General features: G+C 54.6%; 1 long non-coding RNA gene across 3 annotated transcripts in view; it reads right to left on the bottom strand.

Annotated features, from left to right (window-relative positions):
• Positions 1 to 467: 467 nt before the first annotated feature.
• Positions 468 to 14,720, bottom strand: part of LOC135323091 (uncharacterized) — a 33,061-nt gene continuing 18,808 nt past the window's right edge. For all 3 annotated transcript variants that reach the window (XR_010384308.1, XR_010384310.1, XR_010384309.1), the window contains one exon: positions 468 to 1,675. This is a non-coding gene — a long non-coding RNA (uncharacterized LOC135323091). The remainder of the gene's footprint in view (positions 1,676 to 14,720) is intronic.

Here is a 14,720-nt window from a genome sequence, read left to right on the forward strand (position 1 = left end):
GATGTTTAGAAAACACTGGGGGATACTTCCCGCACAGTCACGTCTCTAATCACGATAGTTTCCTCTCTGTCACAGAAAAATCGAAGCTCCAGGGATTCTGGATCAAGCTCCCATGGCCCTGAGTGTGTCTGACCCGGTCCACATGGATCTGGTCTCTGTTTTTCTGATACTTTCTGACCTTCACATCATCACCTTCCTTCAGAGAGACTCACGGGGGGCACCTTCCTTCTGGGAGGGGGTTGCCTTCCTTCTGGCCAATGATGCTTTTTTGGCTGGGTTGTGGCTTCCCTACGTTGGTGTATGAGGCACTCTGGGAGGTGCTCTCCTGCCACAGGCCGGAGGGCGAGCAGACTGAAGCACCTTGGAATGCTAGCCTTCCCGCACTCACTGACTGTAGAAGCATGGCGGTGCACCACGTCCAGGCTCCGGGGAACGGCAGTAAACGAAGGAAGGGGTGCTGTGTCATGTACGATGATCAGGGGAGGTGTCTCTAAGGAAGTGATATTAAAGACAAGGCAAAGAAAGCAAGCCAGTCACACAAAGAGCTGAGAAAAGATGGAGGTGATACTGGGGTACCTGTCTCCCAGAAGTCCCCGATCACCCCACCCACCCTGCCCAGTGCACCCGCCCCCCTCCTCCCTTTCCTGGGTCTCAGCTTCTCCAGGGCAAATGGACAGCCCTAAGCTCCTCCGTCTCAATATCCCTCTCTCTCCCGTCTTTCCATCTGTCTCTCTTGTGTCTCTCTGTCCTCTCTGTCTCTCTGTCTCTCTCTGTTTTCCATCTCTCTCTCCTCTCACAGACTCATCTTTGGAAAACGTTGTGATTGAATCTAAATCTTGATATGCAGAAGGGAGAATCTAACATTTAATAATCTCTTCTTTCTCTCCAAAGCCTGACTTCCAAAACAATGTAAGTTCACCGAGGCTTGGTCTCACACAGAAGCCTCTCCCTCCTGCTCTGGGGCCACAAGCCTCGCGGCTCAGCCTTAGAAGTAACAGCCACAAGGGAACATAATTTCCGGGGGAGATGGGAGCATGTGGATGTAATAGCCTCGCACGTTTTCCTGGGATTCCACACGTCTTTACACCGAGGATTCCGCCAGCATGCATACCCTCATTTTGACCTTCGAAGGTGCCTTTTGTTCTCCTGGAGGAAGCACACAGCCGTGGGAGTCAGGTTCCAAGTTTTCTTTAATCGTTTTTGCTCCCTGAGCAACTCTGACGCGTCCCTGTCTCCCACCGGCAAGACGCTGCTGTCTGGAGGCAGAGCGAATGCAGGGGCTGCTCCCTGTCCCTCTGCTGAATGAACACACACAGGAAATCAGAAAAGGCTTCTTGCAGACCCTCACTGTGCTTGCCTTGGGGTCCAGAGCAGCCAGGGTGGAGTAGGGGTCAGTCCACTGCAATCAAACTAACTTTTGCACTTGGAAGAAGAGCAGAGACGGTCCCTTGGCCATTTGGGATGCTCCAACGTGAACTTTCACTCCGGGTGGCCACTCGGCAGCGAGGTGCCCAGCGGGCTTTGATGCTGTCTGTCCGGGATTCAGCAGAGACATGTGGGTTGGGTAGAAAGGTTTTAGAATCCGGAACGTAAAACTGGAAGTCAAAGTCTTAGATGTCAGTGAGAATATCGAGGAAAAAGGTGCAGCGCTGATGAAGGCAGGCAGTAGGAGGCTCTGTGGAAAAGGACAAGTCTGAAGACGTGGACAAACAAACAGTGAGCGTGGCTGGAAAGCTGCTCCAGGGAGAACCGCCCACGGGGGAGGGAGGGCGCCCCGGAGACAGGGGGGCGCTGAGTCTGGGTGTGTCGTGGGCACTTGCTGGGAGTGGGGAAGGGGCGGGCTGGGCTGGGGCACATCCCAGCGCCTACAGGAGGGCCCAGGCCAGCCAGAGTGGGCCCCGCTCACCTGCAAGAGGCTGGGGGAGCCACGGGGGAGTAAGACGTAGCCCCTCCCCCTGGAGAACGTTCTTCTCAAACCCTCCTAACCTGCAAGCGTGTGTGTGCCTCTGTGTGTGTGTGAAGGCGTGTGCCTGTGTGACTTGTGACACTGGATTCTTGATTTCAAACCTTGTTGCACCAGAGAGTGGCCCAGACCCTTGACCGGACATAAATAGGCCCCACCCGAGCGTGTCTCTATTCCTTTCCTGAATTTCACAAACCATCTTGTATGTCATTTAAGAAGTCAGCTTTTATTTGTTTGTTTTTTGGGGGGGTTGGCAGTTTTCTCTTCCTCTCTCTCTCTGTCTCTCCAGCCACCAAATTAGACCCCACCCTGCGAGACGGTGGACACCTTTGATTGTCTGCAAATAATCGTAAGTTCACAGTCTCCACAACGATGATCATGGCTCACAATCTGCTGGAAATGCTACAAGCCATCCCGCTTATTCATTCTGCAAATCTTCCCGTACACCTTGCATGGAATCATAATTTTGTTTTTAAGCTTCCATTTTTCAAAGTGGAGCTGCGTTTAATCCTCCATTTATCTTCAGGCAGTGGAGGTAAATCTGGGCCTGGCAATCTTCTATCTGAATAATTAACAGCGTTTGACAAAAATGCCCCCTCGGCTCCCGAGACCCGGCGAGCTCGGGGCTGATGACGGAAGGGTCGCACAGTGGCAGAGCGACGGCGTCCGCGGGAGCCCGAGTCTGCGGCCGGGGCCCGGTGACAGGTGACGCCGAGGCCGCTGTGCAGACGGAGGGGTGTGTCCAGAGCGCACGCGAGCGGGCCGGGCGGCGGGCGGCGGGCGGCGTGCAGGGGCAGGAGTCTGACCGTGAGCTGCCGGCTTTCCCCGGGGCCCGAGGGACCCGCCTCCCGCTGCTCCGCTTGCAGATTCTGGGGCACGGTCGTTTCTCCATGCAGCCCAGACGAGGAGCTCTGATTCACGCTTTCCCTGCATCCTGCACAAATCCATAGAAACCTCAGCATCCCCAACCTCCCTAGTGGTGGGACAGGGCAGCAGTTCTGCGACGCGGCGGCCGGGTGCTGGTCCCCCGGAGCCGGCCCCGAGGGACAGCGGGCTCCCGCGGGGGTGGGGTGGGGACCAGCACACGCGGGGCCTCTCCGGGAACCGCAGCAGCAGCGCTGTGAGGAGAGGGGCCGAGGGGCGTGGAGCCGGGCACCAGGGCAGTGCTGGCGGCAGCAGGATTTCCAGGAGGGTGGACAGGCGAACCGTGCCCACTCCAGGCCCCCGTGGAGGGAGCCGACCTGCAGAGCGGGTCAGCACCCAGCCATCTGAGAAGGCAACCCTCACAGGGACACCAAACAGAACGGGCGTGTGCAGAGAGGGCCACAAAGCCGTGTCACGGGCCCTGATCGTTTACCGCGTGCTGCTGCGGAAAACACTCTCTTCTGCTGGGGAAGGTCGGGTGCCCCAGCTTTCAGGCACATGTGCAGTGTGGGGGACGAAACGGAGATGAGGTCGAGTCGGGCAGCTCCGGCCTCATGCCTCACCCAGGAGTCCGGCAGGACACTTTGATATTCTCGGAATGAATGCTATTTTTGACCTTCTTCCTTTGATAAATGGAATCGCTTGGCTCACACACTTTTCAATGTGGTTTTCACAGAATCTATCAGAGCAAGAAAAAAAGAGAAGGCACGAGGGAGTCTGGGGCCGCCTCCCTAGCCCATCCCCGTGGGCCACAGCAGAACCCGGGCCCATCCATGCGAAGCCCCTCTGTCGCTTGCCAGTTTGGCCAGCAGACGGGAGGCAGGTGCGTTTCTGCCGGACAAGCTCAGGAAGAGGGGCTTAATTAAAGAGACTGTAACAGCGTCTAAAAGACCTTGGACTGCCCCTGCGCGGGCCCCTCACCCCTTCCTCAGAATCTTTTTAACTCTTTTCACGGCGGCATTGTCCTCACGGCAGCCCAAAGCAATGAGGCCGGGGCTGTGACTTCCCTTGTGGACAAAAGGCCAGGCCGAGGTGCTGCGGGGCGACAGGCCCCTCTGCGGTGACTCGGAAACTGAAATGGCTCTCAGGGCTGGGGCCTCAGCTGCTGCCTGCTGGCCCCTCTAATTGTCACCAGGTCCCAGCCTTCTGGTCACTGTCCGCCCTGCCATCTATGCCGACTGTGTTCCCTCCAGGCTCACGCTGGCAGGATTCCCTTTTGTTTCACTGGAGATCTTACGTCTGTGCACCTACAGACGGTTGGGGGGGGGGGGGTCTGTCCATCTGCTTGTGTGGGTCTGCGGGGCCGTCTGCTCCAGGGAGCACCACCTGGATGACAGGTTCCCCCCAGGTCCTCTGCCAATGCGGGCATCCACGTGCGGTCTCGTGGGAAGTATGGGATGCAGTGCCGGAGGAGTCTGGGGGTCAGCCTGCTCCTGTGAGGGGTGCGTGCGGAGCTTGAGGGTCCAGGAGGTGAGGGAATTTGAGGCCCAGCCAGAACGTGAGCTGAGGAATGCTGATTCCCAGTGTATGAAATGGGAGAGAGGACCTGAGGCTTCTGAGGGGTGGGCCCTCCTGACCTCCCGACCAGAAGAGCAGAGACCTGGGAGCTGGAGGGGCAGGGACGCCCCAGCGGGAGGAGGCCTGACATCAGAGCAGCCGCGGGAGAGGAGGAGGCCCGGCTGCCCTGCATCCGAGGATGGGGACGATGCCGGACCTCAAAATCCTCTAGAGAGTGAAGCACGGAGAGAAGGGCCTCTGTCTCCCCAGAGGAGGATCTCGAAGCAGGTCCAGGAAACCGGTGGGCTTGGTTGGGGTGAAAAACGCACACTTCCTTCTGGGCAATGTCACCGAGGCCCCTGCTGGATGCTCCTTCCATATCGCACTAACGACTTCAGGATCAGCTATGACACAGCCTCTGTTTCGAGCCGAAATCCAGAGGGGATATGATGTATCAAAGGCTGCAGAAGTAATTCATGGCAGCGCTCAGACCACATAGCGTCTCCTTATTTAAAGTGTTGCAAATATTTCGAATAAGCATGTTTCTAGCATTTTGGAACTTTTCTGTCTTTAATCTGGAATGCACTCAGTTTAGAAAAATATTAAGGGCAATGCATACACTGATATCCACCCACAAGACAAGTAATAATTCCTATTTCTTTATTAAGCTCCAGTGGTGAGGCGTGTGTTTTTCTGAAACTGCATCCTACACTTAGACCCAGAAGGTGGGAACTGTTGCTTCGGTTCTGCAGGTAAGAAAAGTCTCAGCAAGGAGCCTGTCGTACGTAGCAAAGCAGGCAGCAGAGATGGCGCTCAAGCAGACAGGGAGTCAGGGTGGGCACCCTGTCTGCCTGACTCCGCAGCTGGTGCCACTCACATCCCCAGCACCAAGGGCTCCCTGAGGGATGGGGCTTGTGTTTAACAAAAGCGAAACCCCACAGAATCATTCAATAGATTTTGCTTTCTTAATCTAAGGAAGGAAGGGGGAAAGTGGAGGATGTGGGAAATGTACGAACAAAACGGGGGAATGTTATTAAACCAAGCTTTCTTTCGGCCCCAACACAAATCCTTCAGCAGGATTCCCCGGTCGGCGGGTCCTGTTGAAGTGGGGAGGAGGGGCTGCTTCCTGGGTCAGTGCACAGCCCTGGCGGCCAGACCGATTCGAGTCCCCCCGCACGGATGGGGACGCCTACACGCACACACTCTCACTCACACACTCACACTCACACACACACACACACACACACACACACAGACACACGCTCTTACACCAGGGTTGACTGGGCTGTTAGTCCAGACATCAATTGAATCTGACCTCGTAGGAGCATCAAAGGGTGAGCACGGGACAACCTGATTTCCAAGAAGAAATAAAAGTCTGTTGTTTTTGTGCTTCCTGCCTTTCCCAACCGTCCCCGTGTTCACTTCCACTCAGGACCTCCTATCTATGCAGATAAATGGAGTCAGAGGAAAACTTCCATCTAAGGCTGTATTATCTGGAATCCCCTACATGGTTCCCTGGAAGCATTTTCACTCATGACCACCCCCCAGCTCCCACCAAAAATACACAAGGCAAGTGGAGTTCTTTCAAAACAGGCTGTCAGGGTGGATTTACATGTGTGCACACATGCACACGCATACCTGCACACATGCACACAAACGCACAGGGTGGCAGGTCTCCTAGTTTGCCCCACGAATAAATATCAATGTTTCCCATGGTGGTTTGATAGGAGATAAGGCTTTGCATTAATTATAAAATGCAGTGTATCTGCAAATCAACAATATTTCAATAAAAGGCGGTGTAAATTTGCATATGCTGATAAGCACTGCTTTTCTGAGCAGCAGTGGCAATGCTGAATTTTTCACTCCCTCGTTCAGCCTTTGTTGAACAGCGGCTCTCTGCTTGTAGCCACTGACGTTCCATCGTGCATTCCTGCTGTTGCACGTGTAGGTGTGATATGTGATCTTCTCTTTTGAGGATTTTGGCACTAAAAGAATCACTCTGTTGGGAAAATGTGGGGGAAGAAAATTCTGTTTCCTCTAGAGTCAACCCATTTGGAAGCAGGAGCCAAGTTCCCGCAAGACCCAATGTTGTCTTTAGCTCAAATGTCCTTTGTGAGATAAAGCTCCAAGGATGGAAATGAGCTGCCTCTGTCCTGAGAATCTTCCCAAGCGCATTCTTTTAAAGGGATTGTCCAGGCCGCGCTGGGACCACGACAATGCAGACACGCACGGCTGGCTCAATAGAGAGGCTTACAAAACCTGCTGCTGGCCTTCTGAGGGAGACCCTCTTCTTGGGGGCTCAGGGCCGGGGAGATACAGGCCAGGAGCCCAGGACCATTCAGAGCAGCACAGGGACCGTGCTTTTCCAGATGAAGACCCGAGAGCGTTGAAAATGCAGAGAATTTACAAACTGTGTTTGTCCGAGGGATGGGGGAAGGGGGAGGAAGAGGGCGGTTACCTTCCCCCCAGTATCTCTTCTTGGGAGGCCACCCTAGAGAGCCCTTCCTCTAGACACTGGGGTGGTGCTCGTTACCCATAACCCTTTATTCCTGGAAAATAAAAACCAGGCAGGTAGCAAATCTCAAGATGAAAAAGAAAATTAGCTGAATAGGCAAAGAGCCGGCAGGGGGTGGGGTGGGGGAAGGGGATGGGGCGGCTGCACGAGTGTCCCCCACCAGCCCCGGGTGCGGTCCCTCTCTCTGCTTTGAGCAACCTGGCCATCCCTCGGAGAGCTGAGTCGACTAGAGACCACCTTTTGTGACAGTGGTGCTATCATCACTGTGGCTGTGATTTATGCACAGAAACCCTGCAACACAGGCTGACTGCGTTACAGCTCATAACGCAGGGCTTCGAGAGCGCACGCCTCTCTGGGTTTCCCACTTTTCTCAACATTAAGATCAGGTCTGGGAAAACCTGGTGCACGTGGTATTTGATCTGAAAAGAATAAAACATTTCCACATGTTTCTGTGTAGTTTTGAAGCAGAGAGAGCAACGCCACCACATTACATCGAGTTGAGTCAAGAAGCAAAGCCAACGTGATTCCTTCAAAAAAAAAAAAAAAAAAAAAGAAAAGCAGAAAGGGATTTTCCCTGAGACATTCATGGGGACGCTGGGCAGTCAACTTCATCTGAATAAAAGCACACTGAGTCAGCGCCACGGGCACAGGGGACATCACCACACAGGGTGACACATGCTGGGAGGGGACTTGGGGTTGCTGTGCACTTCTCACTCAGACAGCATCTCGCCCTGTGGATGGACCTGGGATGTGGCTTCCCTCGACCCGTTTAGGACCATCTCCGCAGACAAGATGGGAGGTGCTGGGAAGGACACCTGGGCTCCTGCCAACCCGCTGGACCTGCAGGCTCACGCCTCCCCCCCTTGGCCGCAGATAATTCCCCACCCTCCTTCAGCTGCGCCAGGAGGAGACAGACAGGGAGGTGTGGGGAAAGCACACATGGCAACAAAGCCCTTTTGACAGAGCAGAGACGTTGCAGAGAATGGGAGCTCCTATTCAGAGCATCACCGTGCAGGGACCTTCACGGGCTCTTGGCGATCTGGAAGACTTTTTCAATGTATACACTCTCCATGTGGGGCTGATTCATTCCCTGGCTAGCCACCTCTCTCCCCCACTCCCAGCTCTCTCCAGATACGTGGTTCTTATGAAAAATCTATGCCAGCATCTGGGGAACACGGGGACCTACTGGTAGCCAGCTCTGTGAGCAGAGGGCCTGGAGGCGTCACCCTCCGCTCCCCTCTGCAGCCCCCGCATCTGCACACCTGTCCTCTGGATCCTTAACAAAAAGCTTTGCCTTCTGGGTGGCCGGGGAGACAGCACTTGGGAAGACCCTGGGATTCGCTGAGCAAGGGCACAGCTCTCCTTCCCCTCCTGGGGGCTCAGTTAGAGAGCCCAGGCCTGGCTCCTGGCACAGCCTCTGCCCTCCGGGCTGAGCCTGCTGTCGGCCACGTCAGGGCGGGGGCGGCAGGGCATGGAGGGGTGTGTGCGTGTGTGTCTAAAGAATATTATTTCACACTGAAATCCTCGGGAACATTTACCAGCCGTGAAGTGTCTGTTCCCAACTAGGACTGACTTGAGCATCAGTAAAATGTTTATGTAGCTGGGTCTGCCCTCCTCTTTCACACAATCCCTGACGCACACACACACGCACGCACACACACCCACGGGCACACACAGGCACACACCTAGGTGCTAAAACTAACCTACGACCCCAGGAAAAGCTGACCTTGAGGAGTGTAATTTCCAATTCAAATTAAAGCTCAACCCAGGAGGCTGTGCCAGCGGCCCCCTCAGCATGTCCTCAGGCCTTAGACGGCCACGGACACTCACGTCACTGTCTTTGGACTTGGATAAGATGCCCTAAGAACAGCAGCTTGGGAGACAAAAGTGGTTCGGCTGACCTGGGTCTGCACTGCAGGCTTCATGAGTTTTGGTCACACCTGTACCTCTCAGTGCAGACCGCCTGGGAGGTGACATGCATACTATTCTCTGTTAAGCACCCAGAGGGCAGGCGTGCTGGACGGGGGTTGCCAAAGGGGCCGAAGGGGGCAGTGTCATCAAAACTTGGTGGAAAAACCCATCTGGGCTGAGTGAGTGGAGGTCATGTGGGCGGCAGGACCTGGACACTGGGTCCACCTCCACCAGCACCTGGGGGGCTGGGTATCCACACTTCCCTTCTTTACAGCATCTTCCCTCCCAAAGCCCCACAGGGAGAGCACCCTCAGGACACTCCCTGCGTCTCCCTCTTTCTCTGATTTGGCTCCGTCCAGGAAAGAAAGGACTCTCAGGACATAGACAGCCAACACAGAGACACTGGCCAAATTACTGAAATGAAAACAGTCCTGTCAAAGGATAACGGATACAGTACGGGTCTCTTTTTAACGTCAATACACACCTACAAAGTGTACGTCTGCGGAACACGCAGGAACAAGAGACGTCAGCACAGAGGGACAGTCGCCTCCTGGCGGTGTGGTCATTAGTTAATTCTGTTTGGCTTGCCACAATTTTTTTTTCCCCTAAACAAAGGCAAGGAATTGTTACTGCTTCCACGATCATCAGAGTATTAACTTCAAGAAAGCAGACGATCTGAACGAAAGCAAATACATCGCTTCAAGTTCCACTCAAGCGACATGGTTCTCAGGGGTTCCTTACCTTCATATCTTATTTAATTTAATTTTTAACCTGATCCCTCTTTTGGACTGGAAAGGTCCCTGTGGTCTGGACTGCTAGACAACTCCCAGTATTCGTACCCCTCTCCTCTCTCGTCATAGCAGGACCCCCAATACTTAGCTGGGCGTGTGGCCAATCGGAACAAGACTGCATCCCCCAGCCCTCCGCCTCCCCTCCGTGGCTGGGGGTTCTGGGCAACAGGGTGCGAGCAGAAGCGATGGGTGCCACGTGTGTCAGAAGAGGTAGGTCAGTAAGACCGTTCGGTTTTCTCTGAAATTCAAGGGGAACACTTTATCATTTAAACAAGTCTGCACTGCCACAGTGTCGGTTCCCAGCCTGCACCACACCAGCCCTGACTCAGAGCCACACCATCATCAGATCTGGCTTCCAGTCGTTGGGGGAGCAGGGGGCAGAGGGCATTTGGGCCTTTTGGTCAATCACTTCCTGCATCTTGGGGCCAGATGGGCAAACCTAATCTCTTACAAACTCCAAAGGGCTCTAGTCTCTGAGACTCCTGCAGTTGGCTGCCATTGTCCAGGAATTCCTTTGCTTCCAGGTTACTACTCAGGCATCTTCGTTGTTGGGTCAGCCTCCCATAGAATACCCATCTCTGCTTCCCCAGTGCCACCCCCCAAAGCCCCTACAAACCGTGTGAGACTGAAGGGTGTGCTCTCCAAAGCTCTGGGAGCTCGTCTCTGAGTGGATTTCCCCACTCAGGCTCCAGGCAAGTGAATCTGTTTCTGCATTTGCCTCCGCCTCAAGCCTCCTCTTCCAAAGCCTTTGCACACGTGTGCAAGGAAACCCCGAGTAACAGTGGCCTCTCTGCTGTCAGCGGCGCTGAGAGGCCGGCTCCTGGGCGCCCACGCTGGCTTCTCTGGAACATCTCTTTGCTGCAGAGATTGGTCCCTGCCTGCCGCAGCTAGTGAGTGGTGTCAAGGCCTCCTGCCTCGCTTTGTTTCCTCCCCTCTCCCTCCCTTTGACATCCCCACTACTTGAGGATATTTACAGAGTTTAAACCCAGTTGTGCTGGACACCCCCAGCTTTGCTCCCGCCACGCCCACCCTACTGAGGCCCAAGCCATCCCTCCGTTGTCACAGCTCCCTGCCCGGAGCCTTGATGTCGTGTTTCTGCTCTCAGAAAAACACAGACTCCACCTCCCCCTGGGTATTTAGAAGGGTGACCTGTGCTGTTTCTCTGACTGGCAGCATGCTCAAAGCCTGCTTTAAATTATCCAGGCATCCTCACCGCACAGTCATTGAAGAGGAAGTCTCCCCAGGTCCACAAACACCTGGTACCCAAACAAACACCAGCACCTGTGAGACTCCATCAGCTGACACGTCTCTTGGCCTCAGAGGCTGACCATTGATTCAGCTTCACAGTGGGATGCCAGGTAAAGCTCAAATGTCTCTATTTTTAGCCCAGGAGCGTCAGCCTTAGAAAACACCATGGGGCTTCTGCTCAGCAAATGAAACAATCAACAGAGTGAAAGGCAGGCTATGGAATGGGGAAACATGTGTAAGTCAGCGATCTTATAAAGGGTTCACATCCAAAATATATTAGGAATTACTACACATCAATATCCAAAAAAAAAAGAAAAAAAATCACACAAGAAATCCAATTAAAAATGGGCAAAGGACCTGAATGGACATTTATCAGGAGAAGATACATAAATGGCCAGCAAGTACGTGAAATTCTCCACATCACTAATCGTCAGAGAAATGCACATCGAAGCCCCAGTGAGAGACGACCTCACACCTGTCAGGATGGCAGTCATCAAAAAGGCACAAGATGAACGTTGGTGAGGGTGTGGAGGAGGAGGAGCCCGGCGCGCTGCGGGTGGGAATGGAAACCGGTGCAGCCACTGTGGGACACAACACGGCAGCTCCTCAGAAAACTAAAACTTCAGCTGCCTTGTGGTCCAGCAACCTCTCTTCTGTGTGCAGACCCAAACAAAATGAAGTCAGATCTCAAGAGAGACCCGCACCCCCGCGTTCACTGCAGCATTATTCACAACAGCCAAGACATGGAGATGCCCTGAGTGTTCATCAAGGAATGCGTGGTTAAAGACGAGGTCATATAAATGCTCAGCCTTTAAAAAGAAGGAAACTCTGTCACGAGACAACCTGGATGAAACTGGAGAAAATTATGCTAAATGAAATAAACCAGATTCAGAAAGACAACCTCTGCCTGGTCTCACCTACGTGCGGACCCTGAGAGAGTCAGACTCACAGAAGCAGAGAGCAGAACGGCGGCTGCCAACAGCGGGGCAGGGGAGCGGAAATGCGACGTTGGTCACAGCGTCTCATGTCCCGCCTGGTGACTCTAGTTAACAATACCGTGCTGTGTCCTTGACACTCGGTAAGAGGTTAGGGGTGAAGTGCCCCTCCTCCACACGCACAAAAAATGCGACTTTGTGGAGCAAGGTACATAATGAGCTTGACTGTGGTGCTTAGCTCGTAACGTAAGTGTAAATCGCAGCATCAGGCTGTACACCTTCTGTGTGAAAATAGACAGTTTTTATTTGTCAATGATACCTCCATAAAGCTGCAAAAATAAAAAGCCCAAAACTCTGATTTTGGTGGAGCCATCCCTTCCATTCTGGCAAGGGGGTCACAACCTGGAGCGCCCTCGGCACCTGTCCTTTGTCCCTGCCCCCAGCATTCTGCAGCCCCTGTGCCGGTCCCACTCCGAAGACAGCTGCCGGCTCCCTGCCGAGACAGATCGTAACACCGCCCCCTGCATCCCTGCTTCTCGGAGGAAATTCATTTCACCAGCAAACTCTATAGAACTTTAGATCCCAGCAGAACTAGCACATGCTGTGATTTCTCCAAATGAAATAAAACCTGATCCAAATTTCTCTTCAACCTGCTGGCTGCAAATTAGCCGTGTTTTGAGCCATTCCTCCTGGACTTGAGCAAAATCCCAGAAGGTTCTATGCAGTTCAAACATTCAAGGACGTGCTCTCTGTTCATCAGCCCCACGTGTGCCCCAGATAAGCTCTCTGGTCACCCCCGGTGCTCCCTTTGCGGTGGGCCGTGTCTGAGCTGAGTCTGGGGGTGTTCTGCCTCTTTCCCCACGGCGGTGGCTCTGTGTTGAGTATCCTCCCAGTCCTTAACGTCTCTGACGGAACTGGGGTCCCAGGGACTCACGGGACGGCAGTCACAATGACGTCAACAACAGGGAGTCATCCCACCCTCCACCCCAAGACACCCTCTGCCCTGGCCTGGCCTGAAAACCCCACCTCTCTGCAGCTTCCTCCGCCGGCCCAGCCAGCACGGCTCCCCTCAGGAGACCAAGGCTCTCAAAGTCAGCCGCCTGGCCTCTTCTGCCTTTGCCCCTATGGCACGATACTGTTAGCATCTTGTAGGCAACAGCCCAGAGGCAAGCGAGCACACGGTCTTGGCTATTTCCTCAGGAAGGAAAAGTGCGCGCCTCGGCCAGGGCGACGCCAGGGGGAGGAGTCGGTCAGCGCGGGGCGTGGGGGGAGCCAGGCTGGCCATCTCTTGCCTGGTTGTTCCCCTGTGAGCAGGTGGCACACGCTTAGTTCTCGTTTTGGCTTCTCACAAACTTTCTCTTCCTTCTGGAGTCTCCCGGTCAGTAAGGTTGCAGGATGAATGAGGTCTGACTCTCCGGAGCTTGCTGGTCACGGGGGAGAGAGCCCACTCTGCATCCTCGCGCTGGGGCCGAATGCCTGATACATCTAGACATCAGCCAAGTTCAGGACAGCGAGGTCCTAGAGCTTAGCCTCAGTTCTTGCCACCAAGTCACTTCGCGCCGCGGGCGAGAACCGCGCCCAGCAGCGTGTCTAAGCTTTCTCTTTGCCAGCTCATGTCTCTTCGCGCTGGTGAAGACCAGCAGACACCCTGAGGACACTATGGGGTGCAGTAAGGATGGTCAAGCCTCGCCAACACGGCTTGGGGTAGCCAGGCAGCCACCGCGCTGCTGAGGGAGGCCTGGGAGTCATCCCCTCCCAAGACTAGACCCCTTGAGCAGAAACTGGAGTCATGCATCAGATCCAAAGGAGGCAGCGGAAGTGTCTTCGTACGTGGCAGCCCGCAGGCTCCCTGATGTGCCAGGGCAGGCCGGCCGCTAACCGTGTTTACTTGCCATCCGCAGTAAGCTCCATACGGATCATGCCGCCCACGTCGTTTTTCCAAGGTCCTCGTTAGCACAGGACCACGGGATCACAATCAGTGGAGTGACGGAGAAAGGGCAGAGAGGCGCGCTGCTGAGGGGACCCACACGTGTCCACCGGCCCAGCGGGGAGACCCTCTGTGTGTCCACCGCACCGGCTGTAATGAAATCCACGCGCCAGGCTGTGCTCAGGCCCTGCAGAGTGTAGACAGGAAACTGGGCACCGTCCCCCTCTGGCCGCCCTCCTCTCTGGCCGTGCACGCCGCCCCCTCACACACCAAGCTGAGGCCCACGATGCCTGGCTGGAATGGAATCCACCAGGCAGGACCCCCGTGCACATGTGAAGGTTCTGGAAGGAGCGGCTCCCCCGGGACACGTGCACAGACGGCTCACCGGTTCAGCAGGCGCACGCGTTCTGTGCACCTACCCAGCCCCGAGCGCTGCGTGAGGCATTAACACTCAAGGTCAGCTGAGACCCGTCCCCAGTCCGAGGACGTTACCATCGGGGACAAAGACATCAGAGACCAGGGGACATTCTAGTCCAACTCGTTCACTTTGTCAGTGACTCTATTTTTTATTTTGTGATTATCTTGTTTTAAATGGAGGTGCTGGGGATTGAACCCAGGACCTCATGCATGCTAAGCACATGCTCTACCGCTGAGCTACACCCACCAGCCAAGTGATTATCTTTTTTTAAGTTCTGCTGTTGGAATGTGGGCCATGTTCCTTTATTTTCCCCTTTAAAACGTGTTCCGAATGATCAGAGGTGCATTTGGATGCTTCCTTCATCTGTAGGTCCTTGGACGTGAGTTCTCCTTTTACTGACTCTGTTCAGCCTCACAGTGATGAGTTCCCGCAGGTGCTGTGAGCACGTCTTCCCCCGGAGTCCCGGAAGCGCCCGGGGCTGTGCCGGCACCTCTCGGGGGGCGGTGATCCTTTCTGCCGGGCAGAGGCCGTGGGGGTGGTGGTTAGCTCCAGATCAGCTTTTACATCCAATTCCTTCTCAAATTTTTCAAA

Source organism: Camelus dromedarius, chromosome 15 (genome assembly GCF_036321535.1).
Source record: "Camelus dromedarius isolate mCamDro1 chromosome 15, mCamDro1.pat, whole genome shotgun sequence".
Lineage (NCBI taxonomy): Eukaryota > Metazoa > Chordata > Mammalia > Artiodactyla > Camelidae > Camelus > Camelus dromedarius.